We start from the raw sequence: 15,923 nt of genomic DNA, 5'->3' as shown, positions 1-15,923 counted from the left end.
TTGTGGCACCTTAGAGACTAACCAATTTATTTGAGTATAAGCTTTCGTGAGCTACAGCTCACTTCATCGGATGCATACTGTGCAAAGTGTAGAAGATCTTATTATATACACACAAAGCATGAAAAAATACCTCCTCCCACCCCACTCTCCTGCTGGTAATAGCTTATCTAAAGTGATCGCTCTCCTTACAATGTGTATGATAATCAAGGTGGGCCATTTCCAGCACAAATCCAGGGTTTAACAAGAACGTCTGGGGGTGGGGGTGGGGTAAGAAAAACAAGGGGAAATAGGCTACCTTTTTCCTACCCCCCCCCCCCAGACGTTCTTGTTAAACCCTGGATTTGTGCTGGAAATGGCCCACCTTGATTACCATACACAATGTAAGGAGAGTGGTCACTTTGGATAAGCTATTACCAGCAGGAGAGTGAGTTTGTGTGTGGGGGTGTGTGTGAGAAAAACCTGGATTTGTGCTGGAAATGGCCCAACTTGATTATCATACACATTGTAAGGGGAGTGATCACTTTAGATAAGCTATTACCAGCAGGAGAGTGGGGTGGGAGGAGGTATTTTTTCATGCTTTGTGTGTATATAATAAGATCTTCTACACTTTCCACAGTATGCATCCGATGAAGTGAGCTGTAGCTCACGAAAGCTTATGCTCAAATAAATTGGTTAGTCTCTAAGGTGCCACAAGTACTCCTTTTCTTTTTGCGAATACAGACTAACACGGCTGTTACTCTGAAACCTGGATTGAGAAATTAAGCCAAAGGAGCTTCTGCTGGTTCCTCTGCACACATGGGGTAGATTCAGTCAGTCAGGAATCTTAAAGAATTAACCTGTGACTTTAGTAGTGGGATAAAATCCAACCAGTGAAGCTTGAAAAATAAATGAAAAGCCACACTGAAATTTTCACTGATAGCCAGCTATTAGAAGAATGTTGTTGTCAAGGTTCCCTCCACACTCTGAACACTAGGGTACAGATGTGGGGACCCGCATGAAAGACCCACTAAGCTTGTTTCTACCAGCTTAGGTTAAAAACCTCCCCAAGGCACAAATCCTTCCTTGTCCTTGGATGGGTACTGTTGCCACCACCAAGTGAGTTAGACAAAGATTTAGGAAAAGAACCACTTGGAGTTCCTGTTTCCCTAAAATATTCTCCCAAGACCCTTCACCCCCTTTCCTGGGGAGGCTTGAGAATAATCTACCAACCAAATAGGTAAACCAGATTCTTAAAAAACAGAACTTTATTATAAAGAAAAAAAAAGTAAAAGAAGCACCTCTGTAAAATCAGGATGGAGGGTAACTTTACAGGGTAATCAGATTCAAAACACAGAGGATTTCCCTCTAGGCAAAACTTTAAAGTTACAAAAAAAACAAGGATAAACCTCCCTCTTAACACAAGGAAAATTCACAAGCTAAAGACAAAAGATAATCTAATGTGCCTTGCCTTATTTACTTACTCTTTTTGCAATATTGAGACTCATTTTAGAATGATTTTAGGAGAAGGAGTTTTCTGACCTGATGCTTCTCTGCTTTCCCAGAGAATACACAAAAACAAAGAGCACATACAAAGCCTTCCCCTCCCCAGATTTGAAAGTATCTTCTTTCCCCATTGGTCCTTTTGGTCAGGTGCCAACCAGGTTATATGAGCTCCTTAACCCCTTACAGATTAGGAGGAATTCTAGGCTACCCTTAGCTGTATGGTTATGACAGTTGTGCTCAGCTCTGAGCAATCTTTTGTGGATGTAACATACTTAAAATGAATGTTGCATCCCCCTTTAATGGCTAGCCCTTCTAAAGGGTAGCAGCTTTCCAGCTAAACGGAATTACTTTAGTTCAAGTAGTAGAGGTTTGTGCACTGATGGTAACAAATTAAAATACTGCCGATGATCTCTGTGGGGGTTGTGACAAAATTAGCATCCAAGTATTCTGAAACTCTTGAAGACCACAGATGACATTCCCTTATCAGGATGGGAAGAATAAGTGACAAGCTGTTGAAATGTGTCAAGACTCCCTCTAGTGGTTAGTGCATGGAAGATAGCAGCATTCTACTGCTGCCAGCTAAGGTAGTTGCTCAAGCAATAATTATGTGTGCTGAAAGTTCCTCACTGGTCCCTGTCACTGTGCCTCAGTGGGTCACAGCTGAGAATATCAGACTCAGGACAAACTGCTGAGAACTAGGGCAGACTCACCCCGCAATGGTGGTTATTCTGTCATTAGATTATACCAAGCCAATAACAAAAGTAAACATCTGTCTCACTACATCGGTTAAAAAGAAGCCAAAAGTGCAATCGCGTTAGGCATTTTAGCCCTTATTTCCCTTCCCAGACACGAGACTATCATGAGTAGTTACTGAAAACCAATTTCATCAAACAAAGGATTCTTCTGATCTAAGGAGATCAGCTAGACAGCCAGATCAATATATAACTCGGATCTTACCCAATAATCATGCTGCTGTCAATTCATTAGCAAGTAAAATCTAAAGGTTTATTAATAAAAGAAAAGAAAAAAGAGTTAAAAATAGTTAACAGATCATATACATACAATAATGGCAATGTTCTTATATCAGGTTTGTAGCAGTGATGTTATAGAGACTGCTGGCTTGTAAAGTCTTTGATAACTTCCAAAAGATTGAAAGGTCCTAAGTCCATAGTCCAGTATGTTCCTTTTAGTTGTAAATTCACAGTCCAGAGAATCAGAGCAGGAAAGAGGCAAAATGGTGTCATTCCAGGGGTCTTTTATACCCTTGGCCACGTGCCTGGAAATTAGCCAGAGTCTTTTGATGGAAAATTACTGGAACAAGATGGAGTCCATTTCCCATGTCCTTACATGGCTTGCTGACTAACAGGGAGTAGCCATTGGTCCCTTGGAGGCTAAGGCATTAGCAGGAAGAGATATCTGGGCAGAATGAATTTCTGCTATGGCCCATTGTGAGAGCTATTGGCTTTGATGGGCCATCAACACAAAGCTGTCTTGTCTTATCTGGTAGGTGTTTCCCAGGAATACAGAACATAAGTAAGGTATCAGTGCATAGCAATATTCATAACTTCGGACATAAAAATGATACATGCATATAAACAGGATAATCTTATTTAGCAAATGATAACTTTTCCATTGACACCTTACATGACATACTTTGTACAAGATTTGTTGCAATTGTCTAACAGTGGCAATAGCCGTGATATCCATGGTCCTATTTCAGTCATAGAGCATCACAGTCCCATAGCACAGAATCATAACTGTGTATTGACAAGGCTGATGGACTGATGGACTCACTGGCGGATCCCTTAAAACAAGTGCTCTGTATTTACATCTCTTAGTAAAGGCAGCATTTAAAATCACAGTTATTCCTGCAAGAAGACTGAATCCTTTCACTGGACTTTACAGGCGCAAAGTTGACCTGTGGCCTCATCTCAAGTTTTACATCAAAGTAGTATCTGAGTTCTCCCAATGTTCTTCCCAAAATATTATCCTCAGCTGGGAAAAGCAGGCTTTAAAGTTTTGTTCCTAAATGTGGAAGCCTTTGGGGATCAGTATAACGAGAATGCCACTTCCATTCAGTGGTTGTCCCAGTGGACTAGGCTGTACATTGAGACGTGTTATGGTATATGTTATAGGTACTGTGTCAGTACTTCAGGATCTTAAAACTCACTCTACCAGTGCTAAGGCAGCATCCCTGGTTTGCATTCTGAAAGTTTCCATCCTAGAAACCTGCAGGTCTGCTACATGGAGTTCTCCTTGCAGATTTGCTCCACACTACTCTCTTGTCTTAGCATATGGAGTTGATGCTTGGTTTGAGAGAACAGTTCTGCAATCCTTAGGGTTCTATTCCTGGGCTCTTGGCTTTTGTAGAAGGAACTGAGGCGGTAAAAGCCACACGACGCTTTTATAATCTGAGCTCTGAACAGTCACTATCATGAGAGGGTGTTTCTGGTGTCCTAACGAGCACAGCTTTCCAGAAGGCTCCTGTAGTTCTGCAGTGCCAGGGTGCATCGCACAAGTGCGTATATTCAGAGGAACACTCTTACAGAAGAAGCTACAAAAGGAAGTAATTGTTTTATTTCTGCGTGAACTAGATTCATGTACATTAATTTTCACACAAATGAAATCAGAATCATGCCGTCTGACACTGAGAAGTGCTTGCATTGCCTAGCAATGGGTAATGTGAGTGGCAGCACACGTACACATACTGGGGAGCACTCATGATGCATAACAATGGGCTTCCCAGGAGCAGTGCAAGCTGCGGCCTTAATTTCTCTTGCTGTAGAATGCGCCTGGGCAGAAACAGGAGCGTAATGGAGTAAATCTCATTCCGTGAGCAAGTTAATGATTCATAAAAATCTACAGAATCATAATTTCAATTGTCACACTCTGCTGTGCGGCTGGCTCCCAGCTCCAGGTCCTCCAGTTGGTGACAATGTTGATAATACAGTATATCAGAAATGGGTCCAGTTGGGTATCATTTGAAAGCCCTTTCTCACACAAACACATTAGTACTAAACATGACAAAACTAGATCAGTTATGTAGATATACAGCCAAGAAAAATGTTTAAAATGCCAGCATTTTTTAAAGTTAAACTTTAACACAGGGATGCATTGCTTACATAAAAAACAAAATAAAAAATCCCACAACACTGATCTTTGGTAATCCTAGGGAAGTTACCCTCGACTTGTAGATTTGAAAACATTTATTCATCAAAGTCATCATCAGTGTCATCTCCATCTAGAGCACCACTGTTAGACATGTTGTCATGCAGATCCTCATCTGTGCCACACTCGCACAGCTTTGTACTAGGCAGGCCAAACATTTGCAGGATGGTCTTTCTACATGAGCATTTGATTAGCTGAAGGATTGAGTCAGGAGTGCATGGTATTTCAAACATAACTGATCAGTCCATCCTCCAAGAGCCACCCATGCCCAGTACGGGAGGCTAGTTTTGGATCTGCTCAGTCATCCCAGAGCCATTCCATTGCTTGCTAATTTGCCCTTTTCATAGCAGGTATTTTTCTCCATTAGTCTGCTTTCTGGAAAATATTCACCAATGTAGCTCTGAAAGTGTCATAATGTTGGTCTCCAAAGGGTAAACGCGGCATATGAATACCTACAGTGCATTTATGATCCCAGTGACTGCCTCAGCCATTCTGAGCACCTTCAGGGAAAGGACAGTCTTTGGAGGCTGAATCAAATGCCTTCCAGGAAGATAATTTAGTCTTTTTAGCCAATCTTCATGTCCTGAAAGGGCATGGAAACCTGGCAATGTACTGGCTCTAAATGGCTCGAGTGATAGGAATACCGGTCTGAGGGATATACAGCAATTCTGTTTCCCAGCAGCTGGCACAGAAACAGAATCTTGCGCAAGTCTTGGATAGCATCTCACAGTGATCACTAGAACATCTGTGTCTTGTGCAAAAATCTGGAGCTTAGTAGCACCAATCTCTGTGGAATTAATGACACTACAATTATCTTGCATGCCAGCAGCCTCAAAGGAACTACAAAGAAATTCCACTGAACAGTGCGAGGCAGCAGCTTCTTAATGCCGTGCGACTATGAAATTCGTTGAGCAATTCTTCTCATGCTGGAGCATTTTTCCTGCAAGGTCTGCAGTTAACTCTTCCTTCATACAAATACAAGGCATTAGCTTCTTCATTGTGACATTGGAGATGTTTGTGGAGTCAATGGGTTTGTATTGAAGAGGTGCAGTACCATAGAATCTCTTCTTTCTGGAAATATTTTTAGTGGATTCCTTTGCATACATATCAAACATAAGGTGGATTTCATCATAGATCCAGTGTTTTCTCTGTAGCTTCATAATGAAGTGTTCAGCCAAATCTTGTCAAGTGTTAGTTTCTGGTTTGTCGAGATCTTGTACCTCAGCCATACCATGTATGATTGCTATGCTGGCGTAAGGTACCAGTCATGTTGTCAGTAGGTGTGGGTTTAGGAAGACCACGCAAGATGTGCACTAGTTTGCTTTTTGCCTGGCACACATACCTTGTTCTGTCTCATTCAAACATCAATTTTGGTACCACAAAGAACTCATAGTTTCCTAAAATCTTACGTAGTTCAACAACATGCTGAGATCTGGACATGACCAGGAGCTGATAAAACAATGATCTGTCTGTGGTTAGCTCTGTAATAGTAATAGTCCTGCCACCTTCACTCATTGCATCTGAGCACAACTTTAATCTATTCTTCTCGATTGGAACCCATAGATTGACAGAGACTTGGATATTTCTTTGTTATCATGATATTAATGAGCTCCAGTCCATCATATGCAAATGGGTTGCTAATAGGAGTAAACTCATCCAGTAGCTTTAAAATTGCCCCTTCTTGGCCTTTAACAGCACCTAACGAGTCTAGATGGTGCTTGATTACTTTTTGGGAAGTCATCCCAGCCAAGCTTAATGTTTTGTTCAAAAGTTTGATGGAGTTCTAGGATTGACAGGAAAAATTGAAAAAGAGCATTTGGATGCTGTGTTAGGCCCAGCACCCCCCTGACAACTTTCATTGCTCTGTTTTCATGTTCTATGGCTTCATCTGAACCAAATGCACAGATGGGAACTGGTGACCTTTTAACAACCCAATTTCCTTTGTGCCACCTTAATCAGTGCCTCATTATAACTCTTTTGGCATAATAAACAAACCTGATAATCAATACCACTGATCCTCTTCTTTTTTGCCAATAATGGCAAATCAACTTGAAGCACTCCTTCCATTTATAGTAATCTGTAACGCTACCGGGTTAGTGTACCATGTTCTGCAGATTAACCGATAACACTGTACTGTCAGTGAAGGGCAAATTCAACTTTGTGAGGGCTGCATGTTTGACATGCCTGCGTTGAAATGTAATTTAAAAAGTGGATTTTTAAATATTTTCTCAATTATATATCTACAGAGTTGTTCTAGGTTTGTCATGTCTGGTGCCACTACATTCATGGAAGAAAGGACTTTTGAATGATACCCAACTCAATCCATTCCAATGACACTCTATTATCAAAATTTCCACCCAACAAAGGGCCTGGAGCTGGGAGCCTGGTTGGCGGGTGGGGGAGGCAGGGAACAAATCCCCCCGCCGCACTGCAGATGGCAACACCATTGAAATTATGATTCTGTAGACTTTTATAAATAAAATGACACCTCCCTTACCTTTCTATCATTAATTCGGCCACAGAATTACACTTATACTTAAATATAATAAGTAATTATTATAAATAATTCTTTTTATTTTCATGCCCTTTTCAAATGCCTGAAGATTGCAAGAGTTAACTGGGAGCACATGTAATTGAGAAATGGTCTGAAATAAGTACGATAAAATTCAATAAGGACAAATGCAAAGTAGTACACTTAGGGAGGAGTAATCAATTGCATAAATACAAAAATGGGAAATGACTGCCTAGGAAGGAGTACTGCAGAAAGGGATCTGGGGGTTACAGTGAATCACAAAGTAAATATGGGTCAACCATGTAATACTGTTGCAAAAAACAAACAAACAAATACATTTTTAAAAACTCCCACATAACTCTGGGAGTGTTATAATCAAGACACATGAAGTAATTATTCCACTGTACACTGATAAGGCCTCAACTGGAGTGCTGCAGTCAGTTCTGGGCACCACACTTTAGGAAAGATGTGGAGAAATTGCAGAAAGTTCAGAGGAGAGCAACAAAACTGATTAAAGGCCAAGAAAACATTGTTGCGATCCCAACAAGGGTAGTCAGGACCATGGGCCAGTGCAGGGGCAAACCTGAGGCTGCGAGCAGCAGAGAAGTTCATAGTCAGGTTCTAGGCCAGCGTCAATACCAGGGGTCAGAGTCAGGAAAGCCAGGAGTTCAGGAGCAAGTAGCAGGATTAGTCATAGCAACTACAGAAGATCCACACTATTGCCTGGATACTTTCTGGAATGCCCCTTAGATTTATATAGGGCAAGGAGCCAATCAGGAGTCACGAGGCCGCTGTCTGTCAGGTGGGACCGCCCATGGTCTGTGTCCACAACGGGTGGTGGGCAGTGGAGTTCAGACTGGTTACAGTTGCTACGGGGTGGCAGCATGGAGAGGGCAGCTAGCTCTATAGGTCTAGGTTCCAGACGGTAGGGCCTTAAAAACTGACCTATTTGAAAAAATTGGGTTTGTTTAGTCTGGAGAAGAGAAGGATGAGTGTGAACATGATAACAGTCTTCCAGTATGTAAAAGGTTGTTATAAAGAGGAGGGTGATAAATTGTTCTCCTTAACCACTGAGGATAGGACAAGAAGCAATGAGCTTAAATTGCAGCAAGGGACATTGAGGTTAGACATTAGGAAAAACTTCCTAACTGTAAGGATAGTTAAGCACTGGAACAAATTACTTAGGGAGGTTTGTTGAATCTCCATCATTGGAGGTTTTTGAGAACAGGTTAGACAAGCACCTGTCAGGGATGGTCTAGATAATACTTAGTCCTGCCTCAGTGCAGGGGACTGGATCTTCTTAGCATATGCACAATGTGCCTCAGATATCATGTGACCAGGATTCATCACCAAATTTGGTCAGCTGGTTGGGTCATTAGTTCCCCCACCTTGGACTGGGTACTGACGGGGAGTGCGATGTGAATGCTGATCCATGCAGGGGACTGGATTAGATGATTTACCAAGGTTCCTTTCAGTCCTAGATTTCTATGATCCCAGACTATTTCTAGAAAAAGGTTTCCTGGGCTAGCATGAGCACTCGTGCATGCCTGCTCTTAGGGAAAGTTCACACTTGCTGGTAGCTGGTGGACATGTGCTTGTGCTGTCCCTGGGAACCCCATTGACCAGCCCCTGCTGGGAAGTTGTGAAAATCTATTTAATTCTCTTTATTTTCCTGCCCTTTTCAAATACATGTAAACTGAAAGAATTAACTGACAGAAATTATTTCTGTTTTACATTCTATAAAGTGGAGATTGAGCTACCTTGGCAGGGTTCCCGTTCCTGCAGGCTACTCAGTCCTTAGCATGCAGAGTCCATTCTCAGAGTCCAAACTCCTGCAGGTTTGCTTGGGTGTCTGGGTTCTGTAAAACCCCAGTGGGTTCCCTACATACCATGCTAACCTTTTAGGCATTACTATGTCCCTGCCTCTTAGGGCATGTCTACACTACAAAATTAAGGCACCTTAAGTTAGGTTGACCTACAGCCACCACAGTAATTAAATTGGTGGTTCATGTCCACACTACCCTCCTGTGGGCGGAGCACTTCCACCAGTTTAAGTGGGGCATTGTGGGGGTCTGATCACTGGAGCCCCACTGCCCTGGGCTGACTTCTGGAGCCCTGCTGTCAGCTCATGGTGGTGGGGCTGTGGCAGTTAGCCTGGGGTGGTGGGGCTCCGGCGGTCAGCCCCGGGGCAGTGGGGTTGACACCTTGGGCTGTCAAAGGCAGTAACAGGCGATGTAAGCAATGCAGTGTCAACACAGCCACTGCATCAACCTAACTGCATCTTCTTAAGTGCTACACGTCTCGTGGAGGTGGTTAGGTGGGTGTAGAGGGCAACTTACATTGGCAGGAACAGTACGTAGAGGCTTACAGAGTTAGATCGACATAAGCTTCCTTGTGTCAACCTAACTCTGCAGTGTAGACCAGGCCTTAGTGCATCCTCAGCTGCAGCAGGAGCGTTTTCTCTAGTCCTGTTGTCTGTAGGGAAGGGCAGGTACCTTCTATCTTCCTAGGTCACCTTTTGAAAGCTTAGAGGGCAGTGGCCCTATCTTTTGGCACAGTGGGGGAGTGAGACCCCAGGATGCAGCAGGTGGGTTATTGGTCAGCCCCCTTCCCCAACCTCCAAGAATGAAATTACTGTTAGAGATCTTGGCTCCTGGGGATGGTGAGACACAATGTTGTCCGCAGGTCAGCTCTGTGGAAGGTTATGGGCTGTATTGATAGTTTGGGAGATTGGCTAGCATGCTTGATACCCACAGCAAAATTTCAGATTCACTTGTGATCTTACTCCTAAATTTCATCAATGCTATCTATGCTGGGCTCCACAACCCTCTTTTCAGTCACTTCTATTAGATCAATGCTATGCATCATGCTCAAATTCTGTTTTGCTTCGCTACTCACATCTCTTCCCTCTTTTCTCTTCACCTCACAGCTCCGCTTCCAATCCAAGGGCAGTGCTTTAAAATTCTCATTCAGACATTTAAAGCTGTATCCCTAACTGGCCTTTCCTACCTTTTTTCTTTATCTACCCCCTCCTTTTCTCTTCATGTCCTTTGAGCGTCATCTCACAATCTTCTTAATGTGATGCATTCTTTTACTGGTGTTTCTAAATATTGTCTCTATTCTCTTCTAGTTCTAGCCCTTTGGAACTCTCTTCCCTTCCATCTTTTTCCCCCCCGACTCTTCATTTTGAAACTGCTCTCAAAGCCACTGTCTTTTCCTTCTTTTAAGCTACTTCTTCTAATGAGTTGATGTCACTTCACTTCCTCATGGTGTCTCTCCATATTCTGTAGTTCTTGGAAATACCCTGTAAATTAGTGTTTGTTATCTATGCTTTTATTGCTGTATCTTTTGTCCCCTTTCTCCACAGCTTTGGACCAAAGATGCTTTAAACTTTGCTCCTGCAAAGAGTTATGCCCATGCTTAATTTTACTTACTGTCTGTAGTCCCACTGAAGTCAATAGGATTATTTCGCACATAAATTTAAGCATGGGTGTAAGTCTTTGCAGGATTGAAGTCATAAAATTTAACAATTCCTGAACCCACTGGATTTCTCGTGAGTTTGGACTTCAGCACAGCACTAATATAAGTGCTGTGGAGTGTAAAACAAATTGCAATTGTTCTGAGACAAGGTCTTGCAATCTATAATAGTTCTGTACAATCTCCCTTCTCACTGTTCAATAGTTTTTTTTTCTTCCATGTGACTAAAACAGAGGCCTCAGTAGAGTAACTGAAGGTGCAGCCCATTTGTTGCCAAAAGACACTGTATATGTAACATTGACTGAATGCTCCATTTGGGGAATATTTCCTTGCTCTTTTGTTACCTTTCAAGCTTTTCAGTTGGACTGTAGGAAAAACAAACCTTCTGGAAAACAATAAAACCAAAATGGAATGAAAATTAAAAATGTTTAATATAGTCTAGGGGCACCAGGAGGTGCACCCAAAAGCATTTTGAACAGAAACATAATTTCAGAATGAATGTGGGGAACAGAAACTGTAAAAATTGAGAAACATTTTCACTTAAATTTATCTTAAAAGCCACACTGGCTGCTTCTACTAGAAGTGTAGCTTTGATAGTGTTTAGAAAGAACGGGGCATAGCCAGAAGTGCAAGTTATAATGGATGGGGAATGACCTGTCCCAGGGGCAAGTCCAGGAAACCAAATTTCCTTGCTGCTCCATGGGGAAGAGTTGTCTTCCTCCTTGTCCCAGAGCTATAGCCATTGGTGGATCTGGAAAGGCAGCGGGAGGAAAATGGGTACTGGGGGCAGAGAAGGGATGAGGAAGGGAAGTGTCCTGGCTTGCGTTGCCATGTCTGAAGATGGCTGAGAAGCACCTACCTTATGGTGGTTCCCTGCCCTGTCCCCAGGGCAAATCTGGGCAGCTGAAGACCAAAGACTCAGCTGAGCTGTACCCTGCACTTTGCTGCTAAGCAGATGCTACTCCTTCCCCACTGAGTCCATTGAAAGGCACAGATGCTGGAACTAGGGGTGTGTGATGAAGTGGGACTGTTCCTTCTTGCGGGCTAGGCCTGGGGTCACAGCCCCGCTGAGCCCTGTCCCTGGTTGCTCCCTCCCTGCCGTGGGATCACTTCCCAGCAGCACCTCTGGACAAGGCAAACCTGGTTGGCAGTTGTCCAGCCCTGCCTGTGGGTCCCCCCACTCAGCTGGGGTCTTATCTCCCCCCCTTGCTCAGCGCTGCTCTTGCTGTCCCAGCAAGCGTGAGCCCCGTCTCCCATGCGCAGGGGGGCAGGGAACATCTCTTTGTCCCACCCAGCCCCAGGGGTCTGGTTACAGGCAGGTAGCCTAAGCCTAGCAGCTCCTCCCCTCTGCCAGCCAGGTCATCTGCATTTTCACTGACCATTTCCCTCTCAGCCGATTGGTTCCCTGGATTCAAATTCAAACCCTTGGCCGTTACAGGAGCAGGGCCTGGATCCTGTCCCAAAGAGACAGTCACCCCCAAACAGGGTCTCACAGCCGATATCCTGGAGAACCCCAACACCAGCCAGCCTGAGCCCTCCTGTGTCTGCACAGGGATCTGGGCCATAGGCAGGGCAAAGGGCTTCATCCCTGGGACCTTCACCCAGGTCACACAGCCCCTCAGCATCTGATGGGGGTGCACCACCCAGGACCTGACAACAGTTCTCCCTGTCCCAGGATCTCACCACCCCAGGAACGTCTCCCCATTGACCACCACCTTCCGCTCCCACTGGGGGTTCGAGGGGCCTGACCCCAGGAAACTCCACACAGATGTATAGGTTGGGGTCAGGAGTGGGAGCCTGTCCACCTCCCCACCCATCTGGCTGACGGAGTCTATGGCCTTGGGACCCAACAAGGGAGTTAGACACCAGGGCTTTTCTGCAGGGTCTCCCTGGTTCAAATCGCCAGCCTGCCCAAAGGCAGTGAGATGGGCATCGACATCCCCCCCCCCTTAACCAGGGGCAGCAATTTAGTATCAAGGTTCCCTGCGGAACTGGCACCCCGGGGTCTATCCCCACTCGCCCCTGGGAGGTCCCCTATGCCTCTCCGCTCCACCATCGCCCGTTCATGCTGCTGCTGCTTCTGCAGCTCTTTCTCAGGCTCTCGCTGTCTCTCACAGTCCTCTTGCTCCCTCAGACTCAGCTCCAATACCGTCTGTCTCCGATCCCCCGATGGGGAACCCAATTGTGAAGACCCCCATCTGGTCGGGGACAGGAGTCTTGGACATGCCTGGCTACCACTCCAGCTGCTCCCAGATACTGCTGTAGCCCCATTTGGGTCAGGAATCTGTTCCTTAGAGTGGTCATCCTCCTCCAGCTGCACGATTAACTGTGCTTTGGTGAACATTCCCTCTCTTTTTGCACAGGGTTACAATGTCCTTCTTAAGGAGATGGTGATAGGCCATCACTTCGCTGTTCCCAAGTTGTTGTGGACTCACAGGCCTGTGTGCTCTCAGCTCCCCACAGTTTCTAGGCAGAACCCCTAGTGTGCCAACCCTTCTTGAGGTCACCACCTCTTTGCCAGGGTCGAGCTGCAGACTCCTCCACCCCTGGGACCTCTCACTGCAATCCCCAGGGGAACCCTGTTACTGCAAAAGTCCTTCTCTCTCCCAGGGCAAAAGTCCTTCTCTCTCTCGCAGGCTCCTCCGCTCCTGAGACTGCTCACCGCAGTCCCCAGGGGGACCCCATTACTGCACAGTCCTTCTTGCGGTCACACACTCCCAGGGTTTAAGTGTAGCTCCTCCGCCCTCCGAAACCGCTCCCCTCTGAGCCTTCAGCACACCTGGTCCTCGTCAATCCCCCTTCGTTTTACTGCTCCCCAGTCACTTACTGCAGGAAGTGCCATCTGTGGGGTGCAGTACATTCCACCTCTGCCACCAGTTGTCACGGAGTCCCCAGGCGATGCTCTGAAACTGCTTCCTACGAAGCCAGGCAGGACTCTGGTGAAGTCTCCTCTCTGTGAGCGGACTGTCTGCAGGGCAAAAAGCTCACACAGCTTCCACCTTCCTGGGTCTGACCTCGGAGCATTCAGCATCCTCTGCCCCTCCGTGCACTTCCCACAGTGAGTCCGCCCAGGCGGGGTCCTGGGGAAGCCAGGGGGTCCTGCACCCCAACTTCACAGTCAGACGTGACTCTTAGCCAGCCAGTAAAACAGAGGTTTATTAGATGACAGGAACATGGTCCAAAACAGAGCATGTAGGTTCAGAGAACAGGACCCCTCAGCCGGGTCCATTTTGGGGGGCAGTGAGCCAGACAACCACGTCTGCACTTCACTGCATGTCCCCAGCCAGTCCCAAACTGACTCATCCTCCAGCCCCTCCTCCTCTGGGCTTTGTCCCTTTCCCGGGCCAGGAGGTCACCTGATTCCTTTGTTCTCCATCCCTTTAGCTATCACCTTGCAGGGAGAAGGGCCCAGGCCATCAGTTGCCAGGAGACAGAGTGTCGGCCATTTATGTACACTGGCCCTTTGCTCTGCAACAATTGTACCCCCTTATCCCACCACCTAGAGACTTAAGAAATGCATAGGGGAAACTGAGGCAACCCTACAGTATTCAGAGGAAACATGAAGAACAGTCCCACTTTGTCACATCTTGAGCTGCACCGTGCACTTTGCTGCTAAGCAGATGCTCCTGCTTCCCCACGGAGTCCATTGAAAGGCATAGGTGCTGGAACTCGGGGCGCTGGGGGTCCTGCCTCACCTCCTGGCTTGAAGGAGTAGTAACAACCCAAATACAGGGTTTCCACCTTCAGCACCTCCACTATAAAAATAGTTCCAGCACCACAGTTGGCAACCCACCAGTGAGCTGGCTGTAGGATTCATCCTGGTCCCCGGAGTTGGACAGACTCTCCTTTACGCAGCAGGGTAATTGAAATCAGAATCTAGCCCACTGAGACTAGATTTTAACTTATAGGGGAAATTATTGTCTCTTTGGAAAAAATAACATCCAGCCTATAATGTTCAAAGCCCACTAGTAAGCCATTGTCTCAGTCCTTGCAGCATTGGTTTGCTATGACAAGCCTCCATTCTAGTCAGTATTATATATACAGTCTGGAGGCCAAATTCTCTGCCCAGGTAATTTGGTGCAGCTCCACTGATTTCAATTTACATGTGTGGTACAGTTCCTTTGACTTAATATTATTACACGTTGTATGAAGCTGCAGCAGTTTGTACCAGTAGAGAATTTGGCTATAGTATTAGGGAATATAAGACAGTCCTAGCTCAATATCAGCAGAACAAACTCTTTCAGTGATGACTGAATCACTTTCTTACTCTTGAAATGCTCAAAGAATGCAGAAACACTCACGACTTACTTGGAGCTGCTATTCAAATCAGCACTGACTGCTATTTACTTACTTGACAAAGCAAAGGAATGGCTGATTGAATACAAGAAACATGAGTTTTAAAGACACAGTTTTGTGTCACAGTGCAAACCCCAGCTCGGATATGCGCAGTGGGAGTTAGGGGTGTGCACATGGAGCATAACTGTTCCCTTAAAAGTCTGGCTAGTCACTTAAAAGATAATAGGCAATCACATAAATATATGTGTGACAAAGGCATGGCAACAGCTGCATAGCAGTAGATACATCTGAAATCTTAGTATGATGGATGCTATGTACTAGCCACTAAAAAAGATGAAGGAAGCTGGCATATTTTCCATAAAGACTGACAAAACCAATACTTTCATAAATCAATATTCTCTGCTTGATCAGCATGTATCCAATTATGTTTCTAAACAGCTGATTGGACTGGCTGATTAATCCCCCAGGGAAGTTACAAGCTGTTGGGCAGACACTAACTGTATCATATGACCTATACTGTCTGGGAGTCATTCCATGTGTTAAGAAAAGGAGTACTTGTGGCACCTTAGAGACTAACCAATTTATTTGAGCATGAGCTTTCATGAGCTACAGCTCACTTCATCGGATGCATACCGTGGAAACTGCAGCAGACTTTATATACACACAGAGAATATGAAACAATACCTCCTCCCACCCCACTGTCCTGCTGGTAATAGCTTATCTAAAGTGATCATCAAGTTGGGCCATTTCCAGCACAAATCCAGGTTTTCTCATCCTCCGCCCCCCCCACACTCAAAATCACTCTCCTGCTGGTAATAGCCCATCCAAAGTGACAACTCTCTACACAATAAGAAAAGGAGTACTTGCAGCACCTTAGAGACTAACCAATTTATTTGAGCATGAGCTTTCGTGAGCTACAGCTCACTTCATCGGATGCATACCATGGAAACTGCAGCAGACTTTATATACACACAGAGAATATGAAACA

This window comes from Caretta caretta, chromosome 1 (assembly GCF_965140235.1).
Source record: "Caretta caretta isolate rCarCar2 chromosome 1, rCarCar1.hap1, whole genome shotgun sequence".
In the NCBI taxonomy this organism is placed as follows: Eukaryota; Metazoa; Chordata; order Testudines; family Cheloniidae; genus Caretta; species Caretta caretta.
The sequence above is the reverse complement of the archived record's forward strand: the minus strand, read 5'-3'. Positions refer to the sequence as shown.